Source organism: Petaurus breviceps, unplaced genomic scaffold (genome assembly GCF_028583685.1).
Source record: "Petaurus breviceps papuanus isolate PSGF00001 unplaced genomic scaffold, PetGlider_PUasm1.0 37, whole genome shotgun sequence".
Classification (NCBI taxonomy): domain Eukaryota; kingdom Metazoa; phylum Chordata; class Mammalia; order Diprotodontia; family Petauridae; genus Petaurus; species Petaurus breviceps.
This window is the reverse complement of record NW_027186296.1, coordinates 27,138,532-27,154,148: the sequence shown is the minus strand read 5'-3', so window position 1 is coordinate 27,154,148 and position 15,617 is coordinate 27,138,532. Positions and strand designations below refer to the sequence as shown.

Here is a 15,617-nt window from a genome sequence, read left to right as displayed (position 1 = left end):
CACTCAGAGATGGCGCCCAACTGGTGCCTTACATAATTATGCGGTAAAAGCTGATAATTTGCCAGGGTGTCACATCGACATCTGGCCAATAAACACTGTGTTTCCTATTGGAAAAGATGGTTAAAATACAGTAATTGCTTTACTTAGCGAGATCAGCAAATGTGCTAATGAATGCGGACAAAAACAACTCTGTTGGAAGAACCGTTAACACACGCCAGACAGAAACATACCCTTTCTGGAAGGTGTTACATACTAACAACTGAGTAAACAGATTATTCACATTTTTCTGGCTCCTTCTTCATTTCTGAACTAGTCTAATTCCTGAAGAGTACTTGGAAGAATTCTAAGGATACTCATCAGACATCCCAAAGACCAAGAAGCATCATATGGGTTTAAAACAACTATACTGATTTAAGCCCCTTAAGAAAATAAAATGCTATGGCAGCAGGCACAAGACCAAAGTGAATTATGTTAATAGGGCAAACTCCCTGTCTAATCAATGATTTCATAAAAAGCTATTTTAAAAGAACAGTAATGCCAAGTCACATAGAACTTTCAAGGTTTACAAAAGCGTTTCTCTCACAACCAACTTGTGAGGTGGGTAGTACAAAGTATTATTAATCACAGTTTACAGATGGAAAACCAGATTACATGACATTTTTGTCAATGACCATGCAATTAGTAAGTATATAAGGTAGGACTGTAACTCAAGTCACTTACCTCACTCCAAGCCTCTAACTCTATTCGCTAAATTAAAGATGTACTGACACCCTCACAAGCAGGAATCTCTCCAAAGTCAGTCAGATCTAGGCCTCGGTTTAATTTCAGCTAAGTCTGGCAGCAAGTAAGGAAAAATGAGATGCAAACCAGAAAATAATTTCTCCCCAGGTTGGATACTGTGGCTCTTTCAGAGCCAGAGACTTGATAAGGCAAGAGAAACCTGATTAAACCTAAAGAGATTCTTTATTTTCTTTCATTTGGGGGGGGGGGGGGGGGGAGGGGGGGGAGAGGGAGGTTGGATTATTACAATATTATCAAGATAACCATAAAGGGTCTCTAACAGGACATAACTACACACACACACACACACACACACACACACACACACACACACACACAACCTGAATTTCATTTAAAAGTTGTTCAATTTTTCCTGAAAGAAAAAAGAGGTAAATAAAAGATAAGCCTGGAATGTAACAGCACTTGAAAATGCCATTAATAGAATTTAGAATTTAGATGGGACTTTAGGGAGTATCTCATCTAGGGGGTCTTATTCTAGCATCCATGAATTTTAAAAAATATTTTTATATATGTAGTTCAATATAGTTTGCTTCCTTTGTAGTCTTATATGTTCTATGTATTTTAAAGTATTAGACTGAAAGTGGATGCATGACAAACAAAAAAGAACTCCTGATTTCATCTAATTGTCCAGTATAGATGAGCAAACTAAAGTTCAGAAAGTTCAATCCACTTGCCCAACATCACAATAGCAATAAATGTCAAAGCCATTAGAAATAAATAAATAATAAAATTTTTAGGAGATAAACTAAAGAGAAGGACATTTGAAAAATAAAATAAATGTCAAAGACTGGTTTTGAACCCAAGTCTTCTGACTCTCTGGTCCAGAATTCTGTCCACCAAATTAGGCTAAATTAAACAATAGCCAGCTTTTGAATGTTCAAGGAACTGACAAAGCTAACTGAGGTAACTGAAGCACCAAGATTTTCTAAGAAATTTCTAGAATCTGTTATTCCTTTTAAGCATAGCAATGGCTTTCAGAATTACACAATGTAAACCACTAGCACAGCTAAATTTTGGAGTTAGAAAATAAAGCAGAAAAGGCTAATATACAACATAATAGAGGTGGGGGCCCTGGAAGTCCAATTGGAAATTTAAAGTAGTTGTTGGTGCCACTAGGTGGTGCAGTGAAAAAAGCACCAGCCCTGGAGTCAGGAGGACCTGAGTTCAAATCTGACCTCGACACTTAACACTTACTAGCTGTGTGACCTTGGGCAAGTCACTTAACCCAAGCTGCCCTCCAAAAAGCAAAACTAAAAACAAAAAAAAAAAGTTGTTGATCAGAACAAGAGAAACCCCCCCCCCAAAAAAAAAAACTCAATTCAGGAGCTTACAAATGGCCCCGTCTCCCATTCATATGTGCCTCTCCCATGCTCTGTTTGACTCTCCTCATCTCTCTTAAAGACCCACAATATGAAACTACAATATTTGTAACACTACATACCAAATCTAATTATAAATTGTCTGACCTAAATTTTTAAAGATGGTGAACTATTTCTTATATTTCTCTAAAAAGGAGATAATCAGATTTAGTTGGAAAACATTTAAAAATAAGATGCCCCTGTATTGTTCCTAGACTCCAAAATAATTTCTAAAATCTCATGTGGAAGCCTATCAGTTGACTGTACTAGCAGATCACAATAATTCCTCTATCTAAAAGTAGTCTTTACTGGCCCTTATATGTAAAGACAGAATACATTTCTAGTCCCTCAAATGGATTATCAGAAGAAAAAGATTCAATTCCTTCCTTGCTTATGGCCTTTTCCCTCCATTTTTTCCCTAAGAGGACAGCAGATATGTTCCTGTCCTTCTAACTTGAAGGAATATCTGTTTGACATCATAGTGGACAAGAAATCCAGAGAGCACAAGAACTTCTTTGTTTTACAATGTTACTACTAGCTTCTTCCATTCAAGATTTTATCTGTTTTTCATAAGCAAAATGTTTGGCATAAACAAAAATTGCTCTATTCCCTAAAATTCAGCAGCTTGTCTCTTCACTTGTAACAAAACACTTAAAATTAAATTTCTTGAATAAATCTGTCAGATGAATAAAGGATAAGGACTAGACCTGTGATTTAATTGGTAGAAGGGACTCTCCCTTCTACCAATGCAGTGTGGTACCTCATCTGCAATTTACTATAATCTTAGCAAGTCTGCCTCAAGCACTGAGAATTTAAGTGACTTGCCCAGTGTCACATGGTTATGTTCTCAGGGTTGGGGCCTGAACTGAAATCTTCCTGGTTCAAAGACAGTTCTTCATCCACTCTCTCATACTGCCTCTCATTTTCTAAATAAAACATGCTTTAAAATCTTATAGGCACTGGGGTATAGAAATCCATCTTGCCCTTCTTGAAAGTTGGGGGGGGGGGGGGGGTTGGGAAGGATATAAGAAAAGGCAGATTGGGGGAGGGGGAGTTTGTAGGAGGCTCGCTATCTGGGGGGGGGGGGTGGGGGAAAGACGGGGAGAAATTTGTAGGCTCAAAATCTTGTGGGAATGAATGTTGAAAACTAAAGATAAATAAATAAAATATTAATTTTTTATGTTAATATCCATGATCAAAACTTTTAAATGAGCCAAACAAATGATACTTAGTTCATTTATTTTCTTATACTTAAAAGACTTTAGATTTCTGCTTATCTCCCACATTCCCTTTTCCTGTCCTAGACTCCTCTGTGACTACAGAAGCAATTCAATGTTTAGCATTCACTTCTACTCCCTAAGAGAGCCTAGTTTGCCTCCCTTTACCACATATCCCTGCTTTGAACCATCAGTAGTGGCAGGAAGAACCCAGAGCCCTAAAGATCTGACTTCCACCCAGAGGAGGCCTTGCCTAAACCAGAGGTAGAGTACAATCAAATTACATCAAAATGCTCTTCCATCCACTAGTTGGTTTCTGAATGTATACATTCCATGTTAGCACTCCCATCGCTTTTTGGAGGGCAACTGGGGTCAAGTGACTTGCCCAAGGTCACACGGTTAGTAAGTGTGGCAAGTATCTGAGGCCGGATTTGAACTCAGGTCCTTCTGACTCCAGGACTGGTGCTCTATTCACTGTGCCACTTTTTCTTAAAGTTTTAATCTAGATTAAAATGTAAATGACTTTGAGAGGCAGAATACTTTTAAACTAGTAGTCATTCACACCTAGATGGATGAATAAAGACTTTCAGAGTTGATAGGTAATAGAAGTAGATGGACAACACAGGATACTCTTGTAGAGGTGAAGGTCTAAGGGAGGGCAAACTAGATGAGAGGATCTAAAAGCCTAATAAGAAATTTTAAAAGGTAATGAATAGTAAAATAGTTGGTACTAGTGACCCATTCTAGGAAGCTAGAAGATCATAGAAACTGCTAGAGCTTATGCTCTGCTGGCATTCAAACATTTATTAAATGACTGCAAGGCACTGGTTTAGAGCGAGAAGCGACCCGAGAAGCGATCTAACCCAACTTTTTTTATTTTACAGATGAGGAAAATGAGAAAAGAAACAGAAATGCTAAAGTACCAAAAGTTACAGAAATCATTTGTTACAGATCGTCTCCAAAGCTTTGTCTAGAGCCCACTCTGATTCTGAATGCCACCTGACCTTGACCATATTTGAGACCTGGATTGAAGAGTATGTTTTGGGGAAAGAGAAGTGAGCGGCAGGAAACTACTGTGATGGTGAGGCTGTTTATTAGTGTGCTTGAGTATATGGAGTTAAGTCATGGTGAGGAGTGTGTGTCGGAGGGTGTGGGAAAGAGAAAATGTGTGCCTGGGAGTCAATGTATCTGCAATTATGGCACAGATAGGAAAAAGAAAAATGAAGGGCGATAGGGAGTCTAAGAGTCTGGATCTCTGTGGCAAGAACAAAAGACAGAAATTTTTATAGATGCATGTGTGGTCAGAAAAAAAAACTATTGTAGGTGATAAAATTGAACTGAAATATTTATGAGGCAGTGAATAAAAACAAAGTATTTCATTAAAACAGCATTAACCACCAATACACTCTTCCAAAATAACTCATTAATCTAGTTAACCCTGAGAGCTCCCTAAGAATCCAAAGCCTGCTTAATATAGTGGCTTACACAGAGTAGGAGCTCAATAAATATTTGAACAAATAGGCATGCCTAAGGAAATTTTCACTATCTAGGAAAAGGCAAATTTTCATAATAATTACAATGATAATAGCTAACATTCATATAATTCTTTAAAGTTTGTACTTTCCATATATTATCTCCTGATGACCTGATATGGCTCTCCTCCAGGGCCATAATGCCCAAGAAAGGAAAGATCAATTTAAACAAGAACAGTAATGCACACAAAATAACCATGGGCTGCCAATCCCTCTAATTTGTCAAAAATCTGCCCCTGTGACATACTGCAATCAATGCTGAGTACTGCCTTTCAAAATCAGTGCCCCATTCTCAGATTTTCAATCACCTTCAACGCTGAGAGATACATAATGTTAGAACTGGAAGAGAGAGGCACACACACTTTCACCTGATCACACTGTAAGCCATATCTGGCATCAGTACTACCATACAAGGCAGCCTCAAGGGAGGAAACTTTTGCAAGGTGCTTTTGTTGGCCCCTAAATCACAGGAGAAGCTCAGATATCCTGTCACTGCTCCCAGCCTTGCTTTATCTTCAAGCCTTTGTTTTCACAGTAGGAAAAGTCTCCTGGAATATTTTTTCTCCCACCCCTCCACAGGACTAAGTCCTATCTTTCCACTCAAGGTCTAGCTCATATCTTACCTCCTTCTCCAAGAAGCCCTCCCAGTTCTGCCAATCCACACCACTCTCTCCTCCCTACATCAGAATCTCTGCTGTGCCCCCAAAAAGAACCACACAAAATTTACTGCTTAATTGTTCTTTATTAGAAACAGTTAGCATTTAAATCTTTAGTCTAAGGTCTGCAAATCGCTTTGCAGCTTTTATCTCATTTGATCCTCACAAAACTCTGGAAATAAGTGCTGTTATTAGGCCCATTTTGGAGATAAGGAATCTGGGGCTGAGAAAGCCAGGATTAAATCTTGAAACAGGATTTAAACTTGGGTCTTCTGGACTCCAAACCCAACCCTCCATCCACTGTGTCATGTAGCTGCCCTTAGCTTGGCCTCTTAGTGCTAAGTTTGGGGTAGTTATCTCTACCTAGTTAGAGGGAGGGGAATAAGCCTAGAAATTTTACATCCCAAAGGGTGTGTAGCACATTGCAAATCACATTAACAGGTCCACAACAAACACTTTTACTAATAGAAGCCTATCACTATTTCTGCCTTGTAACTATGCCACGTTCTGCAGAAAAAAGATCTGTCTCTGAGCCATGTTTTTGGAGTCCAGAAAGTAAAAAATATCATGTCTACATTTCCCAGCTGCATGGCCTGACTCTGGCTAAAATGATAAAATGGGGCCAGGAGGAAGAAAAGACTGTCTGAAAGGGAACAGAAATGAATCTTTGGCTTTTGACATACCCTACCTTGGAATTTCAGTATTGTCCAAGCTTTCATTCCCTAGACCACACTTAAAAAATAAATAAATAAAGAGGTGGGGGGGATTTTTGCAAAAGCATGATTTCCAAGTTAAATCTTCTATTTTGGAAAATATCCCTCTCTTGCCTTCTTCAACCTTCTGTCTCTTTCAGCAAAGGCCTTCCATGATGACCCCGAGCCATAAATGCTCTCTCCTTAAATCACTTATTCTGCTTGATTGTCCTCAACTCTATGCAGTCCTATTGTGACATATTATAGTTATTTTATCTTTTCCTTCTCATAAATAGTTAGCCTTTTGGAAGCAGATTTTGTATCTCATTTTAATGTGCTTAGTAAAAATATGTTGAACTGAAATGAACCAGAAGCCTAAACAAAAAAAATCTCTAGAGTTTTTAAGAGATAGGGAAGGGAATAAGTTTTTATAAAGTGCTTACTATGTGCAAGTCAGCTTTAAAACTATTCCATTTGATCCTCACAACAACCCTGTAAGGTAGTAGCTCTTAAAATCCCCATTTTACAATCAAGGAAACTGAGGCAGATAGGGGCTAAGTGACTTGCCCAGGGTCACACAGTTTGTATCTTTGACTGGATTTGAATTCAAGGTCTTCCTGAGTCTGAACCTGGTACTCTATCCTCTAAACCACCTAACTGCCTTGGAACTGGCATCATACAGAACCAACCCAAAGAACTATAAAGCAGAAGACAAGGGGGTAAGAGGTCTAATCACCCAAAGACCTCCCCAGTACTGATGATCCCCAACTCAAAAAAGGTTGTGTTATCAAAATTTAAACTCACACTCACATATAAGACTAAGATTCAATGACTAGGTTATAATTAGTGAAGGGCTTCCCTAGCAAATTTACAAAGAAGTTTATTGAAACATTGTGTTTTTGCAACTTTTTTTTTTAAGTAGAAAACAAAGAATCACATTTTTTCTTTTAATTAACATAAAATGTATTGGGCATTTAATAAATACATGTTAAAGGAATGAAGACTAAGTATAATGGACAGCTTCCTGGCCTTGGCCTCAAGAAGATATGGGTTCAAATCCTACTCCTGATGCTAGCTGTGTGACAAGCTGCAACTTTTTCAGTCCTAAGTTTCCTCTAAATTGAGGATGGTATTAATACTACCTACCCTACAAGGTTGTTCAAATGAGATCATGTATGTGACGTGTTTTACAAACTGTCAAACATTATATAAATGTTAGTTCTTATTGGCATCATGAGAGGGTCTGGACCTGTGATTTCAACATTGTCCAAGAAACACTCCTGGTTTTGAGGGCACCCCCATTCTTTCTATCAAAGAAGGAAAGCTAGGAATCGTCCATAGCTCTTCTCCCTCCTCATACATCCCCTCCTCCACTATCCAAATTGTAGGCCAATTTTATCTATTCCACCTCCAAAATATCTCTCCATACCTGAGGAATTCTCTACATGGACAAACAAACACACTAATTCAGACCTTCATCACCTCCTGGCATCTGATGGTGTCACTCCCCTACTTCAAAAGTTTCAGTAGCCCTTTATTGTCTCTAGGGTAAAACATAAACTCCTCTGATATTTAAAAGTCCTATACAACCTGGCTCCAGCCTATCTTTCCAGGCACGATTACATATTACTCACCCTTCACATACTCCACTTCAGACAGTATAATGCATGCCATATCCAGCCCCCCTGCCTGCAATGTTCTTTCTTCAGCTTTGCCTTTTGTATCACCTAAACATTTCCAGATTCCCCCAGCCATTATTTATTGCTCCTCTTTCTCTCAAAAAAAAAAAAAATTACTTTGTATTTACTTATCTGTGCATATATTATCCCATGTACATTGCAGACTATCAGCTTCTTGGGAGCAAATAGGAATATTTTTTATTTTTTATAATAAAATAAAATATTTTATTTTATTATATACCCATCATCAAGCTTAGTGCTGATGGGCTCCATGATGTTTCATAAATACTTGATAAAAGAGTGGCTAGATGGTGCAGTGAATAGAGCACCAGCCCTGGAATCAGGAAGACCTGGGTTCAAATCTGACCTCAGACACTTGACACACTTACTAGCCATGTTTCCTTGGACAAGTCACTTAACCCCAACTGCCCTGCCCTCTCCCCTCCAAAAAAAAAAAGCATAAATACTTGATGAATTGAATTTTAAAAGTTCATATGCTTGTGGAACTCCTAGTGTTGAACACTTTCCTCCAATGACAAAAACTTGAAATTCTAACACAGTCATTCAAGAGGTGCATGAAACACTGAGAGTCATTTGCTTTGACCTGGGTCACCCTGCCAATGTTCAAGTCCAGACTTGAACCCAGAACTTCCTGACTTCACAGTCAATCCTCTCTACCCACTATTCCACACTGCTGCATATCACTATAATTAGAATATAAAAAAGCACTTCCAAAATAGATGCATTTCTCAACATGTTAGTTATGAAACAAAACTGAATAAGAAAATTAGATGAGAAATTTTTAATTTACCTTGAATACTCATGTTAAAAGAAAAACAGATTTAACTAGAGCATAATAAGGAAATGAAGATTTCAAGCAGATTAGCAGTTGATGACAATGATTCTTCATTGTCTCTAATTTTGTAACTTAAGGTTTTCTTTTCAGAGCTATGCATGAAGACTTTTGCACTATTAATGGGGTCTTAGAAATAGTTATGGTACACATTAAAATTTAAGGGGAAAAGGCCATGACCTCTGCATTAATACAGAATTGGTAGTGAATTGTGAGGTACTAAACTGTTCATCCCTTTTGAACCAACAGTCTCAGTACTGAGCATATAACCTAAGGAGGTCAACAGCAAAAAAAGAAAGATATTATATATTATAAAATATTCATAGTAGAACTCTTTTCCTTAATTAGAACTTTTTTCAATTATCAATTTTCCCTCCTATCTCCACCCTCCCCAACTGGGAGCAAAACAAACAAAAAAACCCTTGTAAGCAAGAAGGCAAGCAAAATAAAACTCCCACTGTGGCCCTGTCCAAAAAATGTGTTTCATTCTGCATATTTAAACCAACACCTTTCTCTGAGGAAGTAGATAGCATTCTTCATCACTAGTCCTCTGGAGTCATGGAGGATTATTACACTGATCAGAGTTCTTAAGTCTTTCAAAAATGATCATTTTTTTTCAATGTTGTTTTTGTCAAGGTAAAAATTATTTTCCTGGTTGTGCTCATTTCACTGTCTTCATCAGTACATAGAAGAACTCTTCGGATTCTCTGAAATCATCCCTTTCATCATTTCTTATGACACAATAACATTTTATTACATTCATGCTCAAGAATTTATTCAACCATTTCCCAAGTAATGAACACTTTACCTTCCCCCATTTCTTTGACACTGAAAAAAGAGCTGCATAACAGTGCAGTTCAGGGTAGCAAAACAAAACAAAACCTTTGAAAAAACCAAATGTTTACTAACCAGGAGATGGATGAACAAGCTGGGATAGCTGAGGAATTGGAGTTCACAGGATCATAGAATTCATAGGGGTAGCTAAGGAATTTGGAGTTCAGAGGAAATCAGGGAAATTGTGGACATCTAATCCAACCATGGCCAAAAGATTCCTTACTATATCTTTGACTGTTCATCCTGCTGGTGGATTCCAACTGTTCTTTCACTTTACAATCTTTGTTTTACAGATGCAAAAGTTAAGCGTTTGTTTCCACTCTACCATGAAACATCCATCTGGAAAAAAAAACCCTGAAAGTATTTGTTTCTCTAGATGAGTCATCATCTCCCTATAGAAAAAAAAAGTAGGATAAACTAAGGCAGAACCTAGTAAGCAGAACCAAAAGAATATACATAATAATTTTAATGAAAAACAAAACTAAATAACATTCAAACTTGGATCAATGAAATGACCCATCTTGACTCCTTCAGGACTGAAGACAAAACATATCTTTCTCCTCTTGGTAGAAAGGCAATGGGACTACCAGTGCCAAATGAGATGTATACACAGTCAGTCAACTAGTATTTATTAAATGCCTACTATGAGCCACTCAGAGGCATGATCAATATATTGGCTTCTTTTTCCTTCATTTACTATTATTTCTTCATACAAGACAGGATTCTGTAGTGGAGAGTGGATATATCTAAAATTGGCAGTATTTATTTTTTAAATAAAAGATATCAATAAACGTTTGTGGTTGGAGTTTTTTTTTCTTTTTAAAGAATCATTCCCTAGCCATTTTCCCACCAATCTCTACCCCCTGGCTAGAGAGGCATGCCTTATGAAGCTACACCAGGTTGGATCACCTGGTACTTTAAAAGTCTGTTGTAATCTACAGACTGCAGCCTTCCTCTCTGCTGCACTGCTTCTGTTTCAGAAAGGTCAAAGTACCAATAATAAAACACTGAGAACTAAGGAATCCTCAGACTGCTGCAGGTTCAATTCAATTCAACAAACATCTACTCAGCATCTCCTGTTGTGCTAAATCATGCGGATGCTCTCAAGGAACTTCCTTCCTACAAAGCCAAAGGGGATCCACCATCTACATTTTAAAAAGATGAAGCTGGGGTGGCTAGGTGGCCCAGTGAAGTCAGGAGGACCTCAGTTAAATTTTAACCTCAGACTCTTGATACTAGCTGTGTGACCTTGGGCAAGTCATTTAACCCCTATTGCCTAGTCTCCCCCCCTCCAAAAAAAAAAAAGAAAAAAAAGGTGAAGCTGAGTTGAGCTTAATAGGAAATGCAGGGATTCTGGGGTGAAGCAAAAGGAGAAAGGGGGAGTTAAAGATAAATCTGAAGTTAGGAACCTGGAGTGTTGGTGCAATCAAGAGAGTAGTGGTTGACATAAATTTGGACTGGGGAAAATCTGAGGAAAAAAGAGGTATAGGAAGTTCAATTATTATCCCATTGAATTGTATTTTAATAAAATGTGGTCAATGGTTTCTAATTACTTGTCATCCTACTACAATTATACCCCATATCAAATAAGCACATCTCTGTAGGTGCTCCCATAAAACCCGTGTTAGGTCCCATGCTGCAGTCCCTTGAATATGTATCCTTGGGGGGAGGGGAAGGGACCCCAGTCTAGCCTGCTGCTGTATCTGATATACCTCCAACAGATTCAAGATAGCCCAATATATGAAATAGTGAATAAAAATACAGCTTGAGTGCATCTGACCTGCTCTGTTGCACCTACATAAGCACTAGTCTAAAGACTGGTTTAGGACTGATAAAAAGTAAATAATGAATTTATTCCAGGGCCAAAATTAATAGCAAAAAGGAAAAGAATAGAGATGCAATTTGCTACCCCCAGCTCCAGGAATCCTCTGGATGCACCGTTTCATAGACCCTAACCCAAGCCCTCAGAGCAGCTCCTCATCTTTGTATGGCAAATAACAAATTTGCACCACCAACCACAAGACAGAGCAGAACTCTCCCACACACACTTCTTTTTACCCACCTTCACCCCCCTTCAACTAATTATAATCCTCAAAGATGCCAAAGTATAAATTTTGGATCAAATGCAACAAATAATGTTATCTCCCTAACCTAAAATTCCCAGGGAAGCCAAAAAATTATTGCATTATCACCAATTTGTGTGACTGATAAAACTTTTTCTATGTAAAGGAAAAATGGAGAAGCCATTTTTTGTGCAAATGAATCTCATAAGCTTGCATGGACAGGCTGGCATTACATGGCCCGGGTGGTTTTTGTGCAACTTGATCTACACACCCAAAGCAACAAACAGTCTTCCTAGTGGTGCCAGGAAGACAAATCAGCCACACTTGCATTTTTTGGTCTTCAATCATCAAAGCTTTGTCAGGCTGTAAAATATCCTTCAATAAACCTCCCTGGGATGTGTAAGTTTTGTGTACAGACAATCTTTCATTTCTCTGTGTGCTGACAAAATTACCACACAACCATCCATTTTAGAGAATTTTACAATTAAATGGTGAGGGACAGAGAAGAGAGACTGTCACCTCTCCATCTTAGAAAGTAACACCTATGAGCAACATTGCATATGAGGTCAATTTTTTTTTTAAGTATTGATTGTTTATGCTGATTTTTGTTTCTCTTTCTTCTTCAAAAAAAATCTTTGGGGGCAGCTAGGTGGCACAGTGATTAGAGCACTGGTCTTAGAGTCAGGAGGACCTGAGTTCAAATCTGACCTCAGACACTTCATACACTAGCTGTGTGACCTTGGGCAAGTCACTTAACCCCAATTGCCCTGTTCTCCCCCCTCCAAAAAACAAACAAAAAAAAATTTTTTAATCTTTGTTAAGGAGGGGAGGGAATGATACAGGGGTTAATATAAGCCTAAAACAAAGGGCATAAAAAAAATCTGTTCCTTAAAATAAATAACACTCATAGCCTAATACATGTGCCCCTCTATCTTCTAATTGTCCCTCTCTCATTTCTGAACAAATTGTTAATAAGGCTATTAATTATTTTATTTTATATTTAATTAGTCTTTTTTGAAATAAGGTAATAGTCACAGTTTATAAACTACTCAGACTGAAAGTTTCTATTTGTATAATTTCAAGTAACAAGAAATTCTTCAAAATATACACCTACTTTACTGAAAGTTCACTAGAAGGAAAACTGGAAATTGAGTGTGATAAAGAATAAAATACTGTTTTTACTAAAGGCCATTCTAAATATACTCTCGTGCCATGTAGAATATCTCCTCACTGTCTTCTTCTAGTTCATTCCTATACATGTATTATTTAAGAAGCATTTGTTATGCACAATTAAGTCAGCAATTTCATGCCTTTTTGTTGGCTCTCTCTTGATAAACTAAGCTTAAGTTTGAAACTCTTAAACCTAGGCTACTTTTCCAATACATAAATGCACGTTCCTATCTGAACTGTACAGTGTGCTCCAAAAATTTTTGTACAGTTTCATATCATTGCTCTTAATTCAATTCAGTTCAACATTAAGTGGCTCCTATATGGCAAGACACCTTTCTGTGGGCAAGGCACCAAGATATATGGCAGGCAGGCAGACAATGTGCTGGAAAATGGGAATACAAAGACAAAAGGCAAAAAATTCTTCACCTAGTCTCTGCCTCTGAGGGATTTATAATCTATGGGAATAATAGTAACAACTCAAAAGTGCCTACTAACCAAGGGGAAGTTAATGATATTATTATCAGTCTCACTGTACAGATAAGGAAACTGGGGCTCAGAAAGGTGATTCAAAATTTAGCTTACCACCTCACGTTTACCACTGAATTCTAAAAGTACCTACGTACACATCTAGCAAGATGGCCTATGCTGGTGGCCAGCTGTTCCTTCACCCCACTATCCCCAATAAAATCCTTTTATTAAGGGATTTGTTCTGTGAAGTTTGAATTCAGTCAAAGGGTTGCACTTGAGGACCTAGAGGGCCACAGTTTCCCCAGCCCTGGATTAGATTGGAAGAAGGATGAAGGGATGGATAGAGGTGATAGATGAGCTTCACTATCTTCACTATCACACATGAGCTTCAATAGCTTAAATTGCATTAAAACCTTTGGACGCACACATACAGACATTGTCTATATTTTCAACTGCAGCAATCCTAAATTTCTGAAGCTTGATAAGAACAGCTAAAGAGGCATGAAACTGAATTTAATTAAAATGCCAGCTTTGACTCAAATGATATAAAAGTTCCTTTTTTAAATAAGAGCCCTTTTAAAAAACCAGTTAAAAATATGTAATGAAAACCACAGAAAACGGATCTCTTCATGCCTTCCTTATTATAGTCCCTTGATTTCTATTGCCCCACTCTGTGATGTTGTTCCTTCTTCCGAGATTGGCCCTGAGAAGGTTGTCTGGGAATTTTATAAAACACACACACATGTGTCAATGTATATGTGTATGATTTGAGCTAACAAGCCTGCTAAGATTTATTAAGGACCAATCTGCTGTTGTCATTGTCATTCTTCAGTTGTTTCAGTCTTGTCTAACTCTTAGTGAGTCCACTTGGGGTTTTCTTGGCAAATACTGGAGTGGTTTGTCATTTCCTTCTCCAGTTCATTTTTCATATGAGGAAACTGAGGCAAACAGTTAGGTGGTTTGCCCAGGATCACACAGTTAGTAGATATCTGTGGCTGGATTTGAACTCAGGAAGATGGGTCTTTCTGACTCCAGGTCCAATACTCTATCCACTGCACCATCTAGCTGCCCCAAGGACCAATCTACTCGGTTTACAAATAAGGAAACTACGACCCAGAAAGATTAAGTAATTTGCCCAAGGCCACACGGGTGGCAAGCCTCACATCTTCCTCTTTTGTACCTTACCACACTCACTTCAGTCCAGTGGAGGAAACTGATGATAGTCTCTTCACACCCACTTACCTAGATCACAGTTGCTTGGTTTCCATTTTACTGAAAACATCTGAGACTCATTCCACTTTTTCCCAGTCCACAATCACTTCTCCTGCTCTATTGACACAATCATTTCATTTCCTCTGGTCCAAACACAGGAAGGTGTAACACTACAGCATTTCCAATTTGTTTTTCTTCACCTGAACCAACTATTAAAGTTGGGTCCTTACTCCCCTCCCTCTTCCTATTGTAATTGTTCACTTCAACACTGTAGCTGTTCTATAATTGCTTTCCTTTGATACTGAACTCGAATCTACCCTGACTTCCTGCCACGTAAAATATTAACCTCCCAACATTGAACCTATGTTGAATCTGAACACATGGGGACTTCAATGCTGCTGTTCAGATAACAGAGCACAAGGAAAAACAATGGCAAATAGAAGGGAAATTACTGAAACAGGACTATTTCTGGGTTCTCTTATAGGGGGTCCTCATCATAATAATTTCAGTTTATAAAAGGTATTCAAGTAAGCTCAAATTATTTTATTTTCCAGCTTGCCATCTGTCCTGTCACAGCTGCCCTGCTTCTCCTTATCTGAACCATTATCCTCTCTACCAGACCTCTTGAATCCATGTCACTAGTCGCAAGAGAAGTTAAACTCACATTTTAGGGCTGAACCATCCTGCTTGGGGACTGAATAAAGCAAAAATTTGCCTCCCTCTATCCTAGACCATACTTTACATGCCCCCATCTAGTCATCTGCCTTGGCATCTTAATTGTCCCATAACTGCCACCCCAATTTCCATCTGTTACTCTAGGCATAGAAATTAAGTCAGTACCACCAGTGTTTCTGGAAAAGGCTTGTCAAAAAAAAAAAGAAAAAACAAACAAACAAATAAACAAAAAGGTATATTGGGGCGGCTAGGTGGCTCAGTGAAAAGAGTACCAGCCTTGGAGTCAGGAGGACCTGAGTTCAAATCCGACCTCAGACACTTAACACTTATGTGTGACCTTGGGCAAGTCACTTAACACCAATTGCCCTACCTTCCCCCCTCCAAAAAAAAAAAAAAAGAAAAAGGCT

The 15,617-nt window shown here is 38.2% G+C and overlaps 1 protein-coding gene across 6 annotated transcripts in view; it reads right to left on the bottom strand.

Annotated features, from left to right (window-relative positions):
- Positions 1-15,617, bottom strand: part of CGNL1 (cingulin like 1) — a 210,554-nt gene that overhangs the window by 145,725 nt on the left and 49,212 nt on the right. The window contains exon 1 of one of the 6 annotated variants that reach the window (XM_069098142.1): positions 9,698-9,849. The exons of the other annotated variants lie outside the window; for them this stretch is intronic. The gene's annotated coding sequence lies outside the window, so the exon portion shown is untranslated. Of the gene's footprint in view, positions 1-9,697; positions 9,850-15,617 lie in introns of those variants that run through there. 6 annotated transcript variants of the gene reach the window in all.